General features: G+C 49.1%; 1 long non-coding RNA gene across 1 annotated transcript; it reads left to right on the forward strand.

Moving 5' to 3' along the window:
* The first annotated feature begins 1614 nt into the window (after positions 1-1614).
* Positions 1615-14578, forward strand: LOC309622281. The gene is made up of 4 exons (XR_014240672.1): positions 1615-1907; positions 7596-7680; positions 14193-14277; positions 14503-14578. It is a non-coding gene; the product is annotated as an uncharacterized lncRNA (long non-coding RNA).
* The last annotated feature ends 603 nt before the right edge of the window (positions 14579-15181 follow it).

Raw genomic sequence — 15181 nt, forward strand, 5'->3', positions numbered from 1 at the left:
CGCGGCCTGTGGGATCTTCCCGGACCAGGGCTCGAACCCGTGTCTCCTGCACTGGCAGGCGGATTCTTAACCACTGCGCCACCAGGGAAGTCCTTGTCATACAAAGTTAAAGATGGCTCCCATGTAGCCATATAAAACTGCCCTTTTCCCCCTTGGTTAAAGTAGACTGGATCCATAAAATGAACTACTGCTTAGCAATAAAAAGGAACAAAAGATTAAATCGTAAAATATGGGTGAGTCCCCAAAACTGTCTACTAAGTAAGTGACACCGACACACAAACATGGATAGACAGAGCTTGCCTGAGTTAGAATGTCATTTCCACCGCTACCGTAGCTGTGTCACATCAGACAAGTGGTTTAACTTCTCTAGGGCTATTTCCTTATCTGTAAAATAAGGATGACAGTAGTACCTACCTCACAGGGCTGACAGGAGAATTAAATGCTCATGTGCTCAATAAGTGTGAGCTAAAGCAGTCATTTCTGTAAACATTCTTTTGACATCCTGGGAGCCCCTTCTGTCCATGACAGGCTGCACTGTTCTCTGGACTCCCGGTGGCTTGTGGCAGGCCACACCTCTCACCTGAGGACCGCACCCCACCCTTCCTTCATACCTCCTCCTGAACCCAGAGGTATGAAGGAACTTTAAAAATTACACCTATTCATTCTTGAAGATCAGGAGACTAAACAGGAAAAAAAAAAATGGAAGAATTAACTCACTGGAAGTCTCACCCCACAGTTAACCACTAATGTAATAGGGAAGAACCTTTGTATTCTATTACAAGTTAGTCACTAAAGGGCTGTTGCCTGTAAGCTTCAATTATACATAATGGCCCATCTCTGGGAACCCTGCCTCCCAGGTAGTGAGCATTAAGCTAGAATACCTTTTCTTTTAGCTGACAAGAAACCTCCTGACCAGGCCCACCTGTGAATGACTGCAAGGAGGAAGAGGAGGCTGACCAGAACCCGGACATGTTTGACTTTGCTCTCTCCCGTTTTAGTATAAAAGAAGCCTGAATGCCAACGCAGGCAGCTGGTTCCTTGGGGTCAGGAGTCCACCATCTTCTCGGTTTGCTGTCTCTCCAGGTAAGTCGTTACTCCTTGCCCCAACCAGTCATCTCTGGGATTCACTGGCCTGTCCTGCAGCGCGCAGCAGGAGCTTGGACTCGGTAACACTAATGTTTTGGTATGTACTTTTTAAGACCTTTTCTTAGGCAAATACACCGTATCAGTATGTCTTTCTACTTTTAATTAAAAAACGAGTTCATATTATATAAACTTTATTTCATAACCCATCCTTTTACTTCCTAGGGCCCTTCCCCCAGAAACACCCCTCCCACTTGCAGCTTCTACTGGTCAGCCCTTTCCTCGGAACCCCCGGCCCTGCGGGAGACCAGGTTCCGGCCCCACCTGCCAGGCCCGGGGCCGGCCGCCCCGCCCCCTTCCCCGCCCACGCCCCCCCGGCCCGCCCCACCCCGCCCCGCCCCCGCCGCGGCCAGCTTCCATACCCGGCCCCGCACGCCGCGCTCGCGCTCGCTGTCACCGGGGGCCCGTCGGTCGCGGCTCCTCCGTGCGGCCCGTTTCCGGTGGGGCAAGGGCGTCTCCGCGGCGGCCCGGCTCGCGCGCGTTCAGCACCGCCGTCGGTGGCCAGATGCAGGCGGAGCTCGGAGCTCGGGGCGGCCGAGGACGCCGACCCGGCCGCGGCTGGCCTAGCGGGGATGGCGACCGCGAGCGGGCCGGCGCCCCGGCGGCGGTGGCGAGAGGCGGCGGCGGCGGGGATAGAGGCGGCCGCCGGGGCCGCGGCAGGGGCTCCTGGGGCAGCCGAGGAGGAGGAGGAGGAGGAGGAGGTCCGCGAGGCGGCCGCCGAGAGGCAGGAGGCAGGAGGCCGGGGCGCCGGGCCCAGTGCGCCGGTAAGAGGGGACGGCCGGTGGGGTTGTGGGCGGGGTCGGGGTCGCGGCTTCGTGGGAGCGGGGCTGGTGGGGGGTCCGGGCCCCGAGTCAGAAGCCGCGAGCGCCGTGCAGGGCACGCGCGAGCCGGACGGCGGCAGCGCCTGTGCAGGACGGGCGGAGGGCGGTGGGGGCGTGCGCCGGGGTGTGCACGTGGCGCGGGGGGTGGGTGTGCGTCCCTTGCTCCCTGTCTGCTGGGGTGCCCTGGAGGGTCAAGGCCATGGGCTTCCCCAGCCTGCCCAAGAGGTCTTGGCCCAATTATAAAAGAACCTAGCGGCCGCGGCTCTGTGTCCGCAAGTCTAGGGGGCCGTTTGGGTGCGGGTGTCAGTGTGATTAACCCTTTTGGGGTGGGGACAACCAGGGCTTGGTCTCCCAGTGCCTAACCTCCCAGGGAGACATTCCTGTTATTAAGAAGGAAGGGATGTGGGGGTCAGTTTTGTTCACTGCCTGTGCAATGCGTGGCACACAGTAGGCACATAATAAATGTTCATGGAGTGAAAGAATGACCCCGACGAGCTGGACTGGATAGTATTTGGGGGCGGGATCTGATGCATAGCTCTCTCTTTTTTTTTAATAGCATAGTTCTCTTTCATTGTATATGTGTAGGAATCAGGGGTCGGTGGCCTTCGTCTATTTGAATTTTCAATCTGTAAATGTTTCAGCAGTCAGGTCTCAATTTTACTAGCAATATAATCGGCCGTATTCATGCATTCGTAATGGGAAGTGTCTTACAGCTTGGAGCAGGGAATGGTTTGGGGGCAAACTTTTACTCTACTGATACCCTAGCTACAGGAGTTAAATTACTGTCTTTCTGAGCTGTTCTGTTGTTTTAACATTTGTAGTACAAAACTGTATATTTTGAATTCCCATGTGCATAGATTAAAAAATTATTATAGTTTTGGGTTGAGTTAAATTTCCTATTACTGAAGTATTGACGTTTGTAATATCTTAAGGGCATAGTAGGTAGGATGTCCCTAAAGATAGGAGTTGTGTACAAAAATGGAGTTGGGAAAAAATGCAAAACTTAAGTGTGCCATATTTAACCTTGTTAGGATTAAGGCAGGTAATAAGTAAAATTTGAGAGAGGCATCAAGTAATTCTTAGAGTCAGCTCACCAGGAAATGAAGGAAACTGACCAGTCTAGTGCACATTATATATCACCTCGTGTTTTTATAACAACGGTATTTACCTATATAACTTTATTACAACTTAATTTTTTTAGCAACTTGAAAGTTGTTTAAACAACTTGATAACAGATTTGTTCTATCTATACTTGCTATGTATAAACTCTTCATTTTTATATAGAGTAACTGACTTGCTTAAGCAATACTACCTTGAGATGGTGATTCTCAAACTTGGGCACGCATCACGATCACCTAATGGGTTTGTGAAACTCCTGATTGCTGGGCCTCATCCCCAGAGTTGCTGATTCTGGGGTGAGGCCTGAGAATTTGCATTTCTCATAAGTTCCCAGGTGATGCTATGCTGCTGGTCCACACTTTGAGAACTATTACCTTAAGGAATTGGCTTCATTTAAAAAAATTAGGTCATATATAGTTTTTGCATATATAAAATATGCAAAAAGGGAGGTTTAGTTTCTTAGGAGTTACCTATGTAATTCAGGACTCTGTTTTAGATAGCTCATGAATACTACCTCAGGGAGAACTGAATTTTTTATTCATGCAATGGCATGTATTTAAAATCAGGACTATCATGTCAAAGCAGTTGCAGAAAATCCTCCTTCCCTTTGTTATTTATAAAACTAAAAGCTCTCTGTTGTTTTTTGGGTTTTTTTTGCAATGCAGTAGGTACTTGTGTGCCATTTTCATCCTCGATGACAGACACTTTTCCCATGTGGATCAGAATCAAATGAGGAAAGCATTCTTTCTCAACATCCTGGTGAAAAGGATTTCTGTCAGTGATGTCCTCCAATTAGGAAGTGTTAGCAGGAGACCTTCAAATTCTCCATATCCTAAACACTCCTGGTTGAATGGAAAAAACCTTGAACTCATAGATGGGGAGGGCAGAGTAATGTAGTCCCTGGACTTCTGATGGCATCCGCAGCATAGACATAAGGGCACAGATGGTGAAACCAGACTGACCGGGTATGAATCTCAGTTTTGTCACTCATTAGCTTGAGCAAATGATTGAACTCCTTTGTGACTCAGTTTTCTTATCTGTAAAATAGGAATAATAGTATTTACTTCCTAGAAACAGTAATGAAGGTTAAATGAGTTAGTGTGTGTAACGTGCTCGGAATTGTGCCAGGCTCAAAGTAAATGTTAAATAAATGTTACCTTTTACTATCCACAAGCAAGTCTCTCTGTGCTCTAACGAAGTTGGCTTAATCTGAAACCCACTGATCTTATTTCCCCGACCAGGGATCGAACCCATACCCTTGGCAGTGAAAGTGTGGACCCCTAATCACTGGACTGCCAGGGAATTCCTGCTCCCACACCCCCCCGCCCCCCGTCCCACTGATCTTTTCAATGTCATAATTTTGGAGGCTTCTTGAGGGATAGGTATACAGTTAAATCCATTTTTGCTAGTGGTTCTCAGGCAGGGTGATGTTGCCCCTTGGGATAAATGTCTGGAGACATCTTTGGTTGTCATAACTGGGGGGAGGGAGGGTCGTCAGTGGGTAGCACCTAGTGGCTGGAGGCTGGGGATGCTGTTAAATTCTACAATGCTCAGGACAAGCCACCGCCACCACACAAAATTACCAAGTCCTAAATGTGCCGGAGTTGAGAAGCCCTGATTTGTGCTGTCTGGCGTGAGATTAATATGTGGCTCTTCATCTTGGTGACAGCCTGAATCTGTGGTGTGTTGATAAATATTTAACAACCTGTTTCCAGCCCCACTGATAGGGGTGGAAACAAAGTCCAGATTTGCAGAATTTTGCCAAGTTCCGTGGTGTAAAAGTTCCCACTGTAACCCGTTTCAAGCAACCAACTTTACGTCACTGCACGTAGAATCAGGAAGAGAGAATGTACCAAACCATTACAGTTCCTGGTCACATAGGGGATGGGGGCTCAGGTTGTCCAAGGGGTTCTCCTGTTGGTTCCTTTATGGGGTGCAGAGAAAAGGATAACATTCTTGTTATTACTCCCATCTGCTTGTTTAGTGTTTCTCTAGGGGTGGGATTATGAATTTGAGCATGAGGATGAATAACTTAATTCTGAGTGCCATTGACAGTGTTAATTTCACAAAAAAAGATAAGGTTAAAAAAAAAAGAGAGAAAAATAGGATGTGGAGGAATGAACAATGGGAAAGGCTGGAGAAGAGTAGAGAGGGAAAAATTGATGTACTGTGTGAGAAGTGACAGTGTCTATTGACAAAAATGTTAACTATTAAGACAATGAATAGAGAAAAATGTATACTAGAATACAGTGTTTAAAAAAAATACTACTATCCTGACACATCTCCTCTCCCAACCCTGTATTTCCCCTCTTGGCTAATAGCATCATTAGCTACCTGGTCACTCAAGCAAGAAACCTGGGCATCACCCCTAACTTCTCACTCTGACCTCCCCACTTAGAATTGGACACGGAGTCCTATCAGTTCTCCCATCTCCTACCTGTCCCATTATCTTCCTTCTTAGCTCTCAATTTAGGCCCTAATGATTTGTGGCCTGGACTCTTCCAGTAGTTTCCTGATGGCTGCCTGGAATTCTGATTCTCCTCTACAGAATGGTTTTCTGAGTACAGTGGTTAACAGCATAGAACCTGAAGCCAGACACTGCCCTGGGTTCCAGTCATTCCATTACTCACTAGCTGTGTGATTTGGAAGTTACTTTACGTCTCCGTCTTAGATCCCTCATCTGTGAAACAGGGATGACACGAGTAGTACCTCATAAGGCTGCTGTGAGGTCTAAAGGAAGTGCTATATGGGAAGTACTTAGAACTGTGCTCTGCGTTACTTTGTTCAAGATTGCAGTTGACAACCCTTCAGCAGTTCTCTAGTCCCACTTACCAGGCAAAGTCCTGCTCAACCATCAGGACTTGGCTCCTGGGTCTATTTCTCATGAAGCCCTGGGTGACTCATTGAGGCAGTTCAACTTTTCTTCCTTCCAGACTTCACCTTGAATCTCTCACTGCACTCAGCACAATAGTGCAGTCACCTGCTTACAGACTTACAGTCGTCCTTCTGGGAAGTGAGCTACTGATACTTGAGAGCAAGGACTGTGGCTTTTTTCTTTTTCTTTTCTTTTTTTCTCAATCTTCAGTCAAGACCAAGCACTGTGCCTAAGCACAGAGTAGATAATTAGAAGCAGTGAACAGTGTTAACTATGTATGAGTGTAAGAAAGGGACAGAAAGGATTCGGAAAAAAAACACCTGTTTCGCCACACTGATTGGATGGTGGATGTTTGAACCCTTCTCTGTATTATTTTCATGTGGTTTCTATAATACAGAGTTTTGTTCAAAAAGAATAATTTTATGTATTATTTTTGGCTGCACTGGGTCTTTGTTGCTGCGTGTGGGCTTTCTCTAGTTGTGGCGAGTGGGGGCTGCTGTTCGTTGCGACGTGCGGGCTTCTCATTGCAGTGGCTTCTCTTGTTGAGGAGCGCGGGCTCTCGGCTCGCGGGCTCAGTAGTTGTGGCTCGTGGACTCTAGAGCGCAGGCTCAGTAGTTATGGCACATGGGCTTAGTTGCTCCGCGGCCTGTGGGATCTTCCCGGACCAGGGCTCGAACCCGTGTCTCCTGCACTGGCAGGCGGATTCTTAACCACTGCGCCACCAGGGAAGTCCTTGTCATACAAAGTTAAAGATGGCTCCCATGTAGCCATATAAAACTGCCCTTTTCCCCCTTGGTTAAAGTAGACTGGATCCATAAAATGAACTACTGCTTAGCAATAAAAAGGAACAAAAGATTAAATCGTAAAATATGGGTGAGTCCCCAAAACTGTCTACTAAGTAAGTGACACCGACACACAAACATGGATAGACAGAGCTTGCCTGAGTTAGAATGTCATTTCCACCGCTACCGTAGCTGTGTCACATCAGACAAGTGGTTTAACTTCTCTAGGGCTATTTCCTTATCTGTAAAATAAGGATGACAGTAGTACCTACCTCACAGGGCTGACAGGAGAATTAAATGCTCATGTGCTCAATAAGTGTGAGCTAAAGCAGTCATTTCTGTAAACATTCTTTTGACATCCTGGGAGCCCCTTCTGTCCATGACAGGCTGCACTGTTCTCTGGACTCCCGGTGGCTTGTGGCAGGCCACACCTCTCACCTGAGGACCGCACCCCACCCTTCCTTCATACCTCCTCCTGAACCCAGAGGTATGAAGGAACTTTAAAAATTACACCTATTCATTCTTGAAGATCAGGAGACTAAACAGGAAAACAAAAATGGAAGAATTAACTCACTGGAAGTCTCACCCCACAGTTAACCACTAATGTAATAGGGAAGAACCTTTGTATTCTATTACAAGTTAGTCACTAAAGGGCTGTTGCCTGTAAGCTTCAATTATACATAATGGCCCATCTCTGGGAACCCTGCCTCCCAGGTAGTGAGCATTAAGCTAGAATACCTTTTCTTTTAGCTGACAAGAAACCTCCTGACCAGGCCCACCTGTGAATGACTGCAAGGAGGAAGAGGAGGCTGACCAGAACCCGGACATGTTTGACTTTGCTCTCTCCCGTTTTAGTATAAAAGAAGCCTGAATGCCAACGCAGGCAGCTGGTTCCTTGGGGTCAGGAGTCCACCATCTTCTCGGTTTGCTGTCTCTCCAGGTAAGTCGTTACTCCTTGCCCCAACCAGTCATCTCTGGGATTCACTGGCCTGTCCTGCAGCGCGCAGCAGGAGCTTGGACTCGGTAACACTAATGTTTTGGTATGTACTTTTTAAGACCTTTTCTTAGGCAAATACACCGTATCAGTATGTCTTTCTACTTTTAATTAAAAAACGAGTTCATATTATATAAACTTTATTTCATAACCCATCCTTTTACTTCCTAGGGCCCTTCCCCCAGAAACACCCCTCCCACTTGCAGCTTCTACTGGTCAGCCCTTTCCTCGGAACCCCCGGCCCTGCGGGAGACCAGGTTCCGGCCCCACCTGCCAGGCCCGGGGCCGGCCGCCCCGCCCCCTTCCCCGCCCACGCCCCCCCGGCCCGCCCCACCCCGCCCCGCCCCCGCCGCGGCCAGCTTCCATACCCGGCCCCGCACGCCGCGCTCGCGCTCGCTGTCACCGGGGGCCCGTCGGTCGCGGCTCCTCCGTGCGGCCCGTTTCCGGTGGGGCAAGGGCGTCTCCGCGGCGGCCCGGCTCGCGCGCGTTCAGCACCGCCGTCGGTGGCCAGATGCAGGCGGAGCTCGGAGCTCGGGGCGGCCGAGGACGCCGACCCGGCCGCGGCTGGCCTAGCGGGGATGGCGACCGCGAGCGGGCCGGCGCCCCGGCGGCGGTGGCGAGAGGCGGCGGCGGCGGGGATAGAGGCGGCCGCCGGGGCCGCGGCAGGGGCTCCTGGGGCAGCCGAGGAGGAGGAGGAGGAGGAGGAGGTCCGCGAGGCGGCCGCCGAGAGGCAGGAGGCAGGAGGCCGGGGCGCCGGGCCCAGTGCGCCGGTAAGAGGGGACGGCCGGTGGGGTTGTGGGCGGGGTCGGGGTCGCGGCTTCGTGGGAGCGGGGCTGGTGGGGGGTCCGGGCCCCGAGTCAGAAGCCGCGAGCGCCGTGCAGGGCACGCGCGAGCCGGACGGCGGCAGCGCCTGTGCAGGACGGGCGGAGGGCGGTGGGGGCGTGCGCCGGGGTGTGCACGTGGCGCGGGGGGTGGGTGTGCGTCCCTTGCTCCCTGTCTGCTGGGGTGCCCTGGAGGGTCAAGGCCATGGGCTTCCCCAGCCTGCCCAAGAGGTCTTGGCCCAATTATAAAAGAACCTAGCGGCCGCGGCTCTGTGTCCGCAAGTCTAGGGGGCCGTTTGGGTGCGGGTGTCAGTGTGATTAACCCTTTTGGGGTGGGGACAACCAGGGCTTGGTCTCCCAGTGCCTAACCTCCCAGGGAGACATTCCTGTTATTAAGAAGGAAGGGATGTGGGGGTCAGTTTTGTTCACTGCCTGTGCAATGCGTGGCACACAGTAGGCACATAATAAATGTTCATGGAGTGAAAGAATGACCCCGACGAGCTGGACTGGATAGTATTTGGGGGCGGGATCTGATGCATAGCTCTCTCTTTTTTTTTAATAGCATAGTTCTCTTTCATTGTATATGTGTAGGAATCAGGGGTCGGTGGCCTTCGTCTATTTGAATTTTCAATCTGTAAATGTTTCAGCAGTCAGGTCTCAATTTTACTAGCAATATAATCGGCCGTATTCATGCATTCGTAATGGGAAGTGTCTTACAGCTTGGAGCAGGGAATGGTTTGGGGGCAAACTTTTACTCTACTGATACCCTAGCTACAGGAGTTAAATTACTGTCTTTCTGAGCTGTTCTGTTGTTTTAACATTTGTAGTACAAAACTGTATATTTTGAATTCCCATGTGCATAGATTAAAAAATTATTATAGTTTTGGGTTGAGTTAAATTTCCTATTACTGAAGTATTGACGTTTGTAATATCTTAAGGGCATAGTAGGTAGGATGTCCCTAAAGATAGGAGTTGTGTACAAAAATGGAGTTGGGAAAAAATGCAAAACTTAAGTGTGCCATATTTAACCTTGTTAGGATTAAGGCAGGTAATAAGTAAAATTTGAGAGAGGCATCAAGTAATTCTTAGAGTCAGCTCACCAGGAAATGAAGGAAACTGACCAGTCTAGTGCACATTATATATCACCTCGTGTTTTTATAACAACGGTATTTACCTATATAACTTTATTACAACTTAATTTTTTTAGCAACTTGAAAGTTGTTTAAACAACTTGATAACAGATTTGTTCTATCTATACTTGCTATGTATAAACTCTTCATTTTTATATAGAGTAACTGACTTGCTTAAGCAATACTACCTTGAGATGGTGATTCTCAAACTTGGGCACGCATCACGATCACCTAATGGGTTTGTGAAACTCCTGATTGCTGGGCCTCATCCCCAGAGTTGCTGATTCTGGGGTGAGGCCTGAGAATTTGCATTTCTCATAAGTTCCCAGGTGATGCTATGCTGCTGGTCCACACTTTGAGAACTATTACCTTAAGGAATTGGCTTCATTTAAAAAAATTAGGTCATATATAGTTTTTGCATATATAAAATATGCAAAAAGGGAGGTTTAGTTTCTTAGGAGTTACCTATGTAATTCAGGACTCTGTTTTAGATAGCTCATGAATACTACCTCAGGGAGAACTGAATTTTTTATTCATGCAATGGCATGTATTTAAAATCAGGACTATCATGTCAAAGCAGTTGCAGAAAATCCTCCTTCCCTTTGTTATTTATAAAACTAAAAGCTCTCTGTTGTTTTTTGGGTTTTTTTTGCAATGCAGTAGGTACTTGTGTGCCATTTTCATCCTCGATGACAGACACTTTTCCCATGTGGATCAGAATCAAATGAGGAAAGCATTCTTTCTCAACATCCTGGTGAAAAGGATTTCTGTCAGTGATGTCCTCCAATTAGGAAGTGTTAGCAGGAGACCTTCAAATTCTCCATATCCTAAACACTCCTGGTTGAATGGAAAAAACCTTGAACTCATAGATGGGGAGGGCAGAGTAATGTAGTCCCTGGACTTCTGATGGCATCCGCAGCATAGACATAAGGGCACAGATGGTGAAACCAGACTGACCGGGTATGAATCTCAGTTTTGTCACTCATTAGCTTGAGCAAATGATTGAACTCCTTTGTGACTCAGTTTTCTTATCTGTAAAATAGGAATAATAGTATTTACTTCCTAGAAACAGTAATGAAGGTTAAATGAGTTAGTGTGTGTAACGTGCTCGGAATTGTGCCAGGCTCAAAGTAAATGTTAAATAAATGTTACCTTTTACTATCCACAAGCAAGTCTCTCTGTGCTCTAACGAAGTTGGCTTAATCTGAAACCCACTGATCTTATTTCCCCGACCAGGGATCGAACCCATACCCTTGGCAGTGAAAGTGTGGACCCCTAATCACTGGACTGCCAGGGAATTCCTGCTCCCACACCCCCCCGCCCCCCGTCCCACTGATCTTTTCAATGTCATAATTTTGGAGGCTTCTTGAGGGATAGGTATACAGTTAAATCCATTTTTGCTAGTGGTTCTCAGGCAGGGTGATGTTGCCCCTTGGGATAAATGTCTGGAGACATCTTTGGTTGTCATAACTGGGGGGAGGGAGGGTCGTCAGTGGGTAGCACCTAGTGGCTGGAGGCTGGGGATGCTGTTAAATTCTACAATGCTCAGGACAAGCCACCGCCACCACACAAAATTACCAAGTCCTAAATGTGCCGGAGTTGAGAAGCCCTGATTTGTGCTGTCTGGCGTGAGATTAATATGTGGCTCTTCATCTTGGTGACAGCCTGAATCTGTGGTGTGTTGATAAATATTTAACAACCTGTTTCCAGCCCCACTGATAGGGGTGGAAACAAAGTCCAGATTTGCAGAATTTTGCCAAGTTCCGTGGTGTAAAAGTTCCCACTGTAACCCGTTTCAAGCAACCAACTTTACGTCACTGCACGTAGAATCAGGAAGAGAGAATGTACCAAACCATTACAGTTCCTGGTCACATAGGGGATGGGGGCTCAGGTTGTCCAAGGGGTTCTCCTGTTGGTTCCTTTATGGGGTGCAGAGAAAAGGATAACATTCTTGTTATTACTCCCATCTGCTTGTTTAGTGTTTCTCTAGGGGTGGGATTATGAATTTGAGCATGAGGATGAATAACTTAATTCTGAGTGCCATTGACAGTGTTAATTTCACAAAAAAAGATAAGGTTAAAAAAAAAAGAGAGAAAAATAGGATGTGGAGGAATGAACAATGGGAAAGGCTGGAGAAGAGTAGAGAGGGAAAAATTGATGTACTGTGTGAGAAGTGACAGTGTCTATTGACAAAAATGTTAACTATTAAGACAATGAATAGAGAAAAATGTATACTAGAATACAGTGTTTAAAAAAAATACTACTATCCTGACACATCTCCTCTCCCAACCCTGTATTTCCCCTCTTGGCTAATAGCATCATTAGCTACCTGGTCACTCAAGCAAGAAACCTGGGCATCACCCCTAACTTCTCACTCTGACCTCCCCACTTAGAATTGGACACGGAGTCCTATCAGTTCTCCCATCTCCTACCTGTCCCATTATCTTCCTTCTTAGCTCTCAATTTAGGCCCTAATGATTTGTGGCCTGGACTCTTCCAGTAGTTTCCTGATGGCTGCCTGGAATTCTGATTCTCCTCTACAGAATGGTTTTCTGAGTACAGTGGTTAACAGCATAGAACCTGAAGCCAGACACTGCCCTGGGTTCCAGTCATTCCATTACTCACTAGCTGTGTGATTTGGAAGTTACTTTACGTCTCCGTCTTAGATCCCTCATCTGTGAAACAGGGATGACACGAGTAGTACCTCATAAGGCTGCTGTGAGGTCTAAAGGAAGTGCTATATGGGAAGTACTTAGAACTGTGCTCTGCGTTACTTTGTTCAAGATTGCAGTTGACAACCCTTCAGCAGTTCTCTAGTCCCACTTACCAGGCAAAGTCCTGCTCAACCATCAGGACTTGGCTCCTGGGTCTATTTCTCATGAAGCCCTGGGTGACTCATTGAGGCAGTTCAACTTTTCTTCCTTCCAGACTTCACCTTGAATCTCTCACTGCACTCAGCACAATAGTGCAGTCACCTGCTTACAGACTTACAGTCGTCCTTCTGGGAAGTGAGCTACTGATACTTGAGAGCAAGGACTGTGGCTTTTTTCTTTTTCTTTTCTTTTTTTCTCAATCTTCAGTCAAGACCAAGCACTGTGCCTAAGCACAGAGTAGATAATTAGAAGCAGTGAACAGTGTTAACTATGTATGAGTGTAAGAAAGGGACAGAAAGGATTCGGAAAAAAAACACCTGTTTCGCCACACTGATTGGATGGTGGATGTTTGAACCCTTCTCTGTATTATTTTCATGTGGTTTCTATAATACAGAGTTTTGTTCAAAAAGAATAATTTTATGTATTATTTTTGGCTGCACTGGGTCTTTGTTGCTGCGTGTGGGCTTTCTCTAGTTGTGGCGAGTGGGGGCTGCTGTTCGTTGCGACGTGCGGGCTTCTCATTGCAGTGGCTTCTCTTGTTGAGGAGCGCGGGCTCTCGGCTCGCGGGCTCAGTAGTTGTGGCTCGTGGACTCTAGAGCGCAGGCTCAGTAGTTATGGCACATGGGCTTAGTTGCTCCGCGGCCTGTGGGATCTTCCCGGACCAGGGCTCGAACCCGTGTCTCCTGCACTGGCAGGCGGATTCTTAACCACTGCGCCACCAGGGAAGTCCTTGTCATACAAAGTTAAAGATGGCTCCCATGTAGCCATATAAAACTGCCCTTTTCCCCCTTGGTTAAAGTAGACTGGATCCATAAAATGAACTACTGCTTAGCAATAAAAAGGAACAAAAGATTAAATCGTAAAATATGGGTGAGTCCCCAAAACTGTCTACTAAGTAAGTGACACCGACACACAAACATGGATAGACAGAGCTTGCCTGAGTTAGAATGTCATTTCCACCGCTACCGTAGCTGTGTCACATCAGACAAGTGGTTTAACTTCTCTAGGGCTATTTCCTTATCTGTAAAATAAGGATGACAGTAGTACCTACCTCACAGGGCTGACAGGAGAATTAAATGCTCATGTGCTCAATAAGTGTGAGCTAAAGCAGTCATTTCTGTAAACATTCTTTTGACATCCTGGGAGCCCCTTCTGTCCATGACAGGCTGCACTGTTCTCTGGACTCCCGGTGGCTTGTGGCAGGCCACACCTCTCACCTGAGGACCGCACCCCACCCTTCCTTCATACCTCCTCCTGAACCCAGAGGTATGAAGGAACTTTAAAAATTACACCTATTCATTCTTGAAGATCAGGAGACTAAACAGGAAAACAAAAATGGAAGAATTAACTCACTGGAAGTCTCACCCCACAGTTAACCACTAATGTAATAGGGAAGAACCTTTGTATTCTATTACAAGTTAGTCACTAAAGGGCTGTTGCCTGTAAGCTTCAATTATACATAATGGCCCATCTCTGGGAACCCTGCCTCCCAGGTAGTGAGCATTAAGCTAGAATACCTTTTCTTTTAGCTGACAAGAAACCTCCTGACCAGGCCCACCTGTGAATGACTGCAAGGAGGAAGAGGAGGCTGACCAGAACCCGGACATGTTTGACTTTGCTCTCTCCCGTTTTAGTATAAAAGAAGCCTGAATGCCAACGCAGGCAGCTGGTTCCTTGGGGTCAGGAGTCCACCATCTTCTCGGTTTGCTGTCTCTCCAGGTAAGTCGTTACTCCTTGCCCCAACCAGTCATCTCTGGGATTCACTGGCCTGTCCTGCAGCGCGCAGCAGGAGCTTGGACTCGGTAACACTAATGTTTTGGTATGTACTTTTTAAGACCTTTTCTTAGGCAAATACACCGTATCAGTATGTCTTTCTACTTTTAATTAAAAAACGAGTTCATATTATATAAACTTTATTTCATAACCCATCCTTTTACTTCCTAGGGCCCTTCCCCCAGAAACACCCCTCCCACTTGCAGCTTCTACTGGTCAGCCCTTTCCTCGGAACCCCCGGCCCTGCGGGAGACCAGGTTCCGGCCCCACCTGCCAGGCCCGGGGCCGGCCGCCCCGCCCCCTTCCCCGCCCACGCCCCCCCGGCCCGCCCCGCCCCACCCCGCCCCACCCCGCCCCGCCCCCGCCGCGGCCAGCTTCCATACCCGGCCCCGCACGCCGCGCTCGCGCTCGCTGTCACCGGGGGCCCGTCGGTCGCGGCTCCTCCGTGCGGCCCGTTTCCGGTGGGGCAAGGGCGTCTCCGCGGCGGCCCGGCTCGCGCGCGTTCAGCACCGCCGTCGGTGGCCAGATGCAGGCGGAGCTCGGAGCTCGGGGCGGCCGAGGACGCCGACCCGGCCGCGGCTGGCCTAGCGGGGATGGCGACCGCGAGCGGGCCGGCGCCCCGGCGGCGGTGGCGAGAGGCGGCGGCGGCGGGGATAGAGGCGGCCGCCGGGGCCGCGGCAGGGGCTCCCGGGGCAGCCGAGGAGGAGGAGGAGGAGGAGGAGGAGGAGGAGGTCCGCGAGGCGGCCGCCGAGAGGCAGGAGGCAGGAGGCCGGGGCGCCGGGCCCAGTGCGCCGGTAAGAGGGGACGGCCGGTGGGGTTGTGGGCGGGGTCGGGGTCGCGGCTTCGTGGG

Source organism: Balaenoptera borealis, assembly GCF_965194805.1.
Source record: "Balaenoptera borealis genome assembly, contig: HAP1_SCAFFOLD_1984, whole genome shotgun sequence".
Taxonomy (NCBI): domain Eukaryota; kingdom Metazoa; phylum Chordata; class Mammalia; order Artiodactyla; family Balaenopteridae; genus Balaenoptera; species Balaenoptera borealis.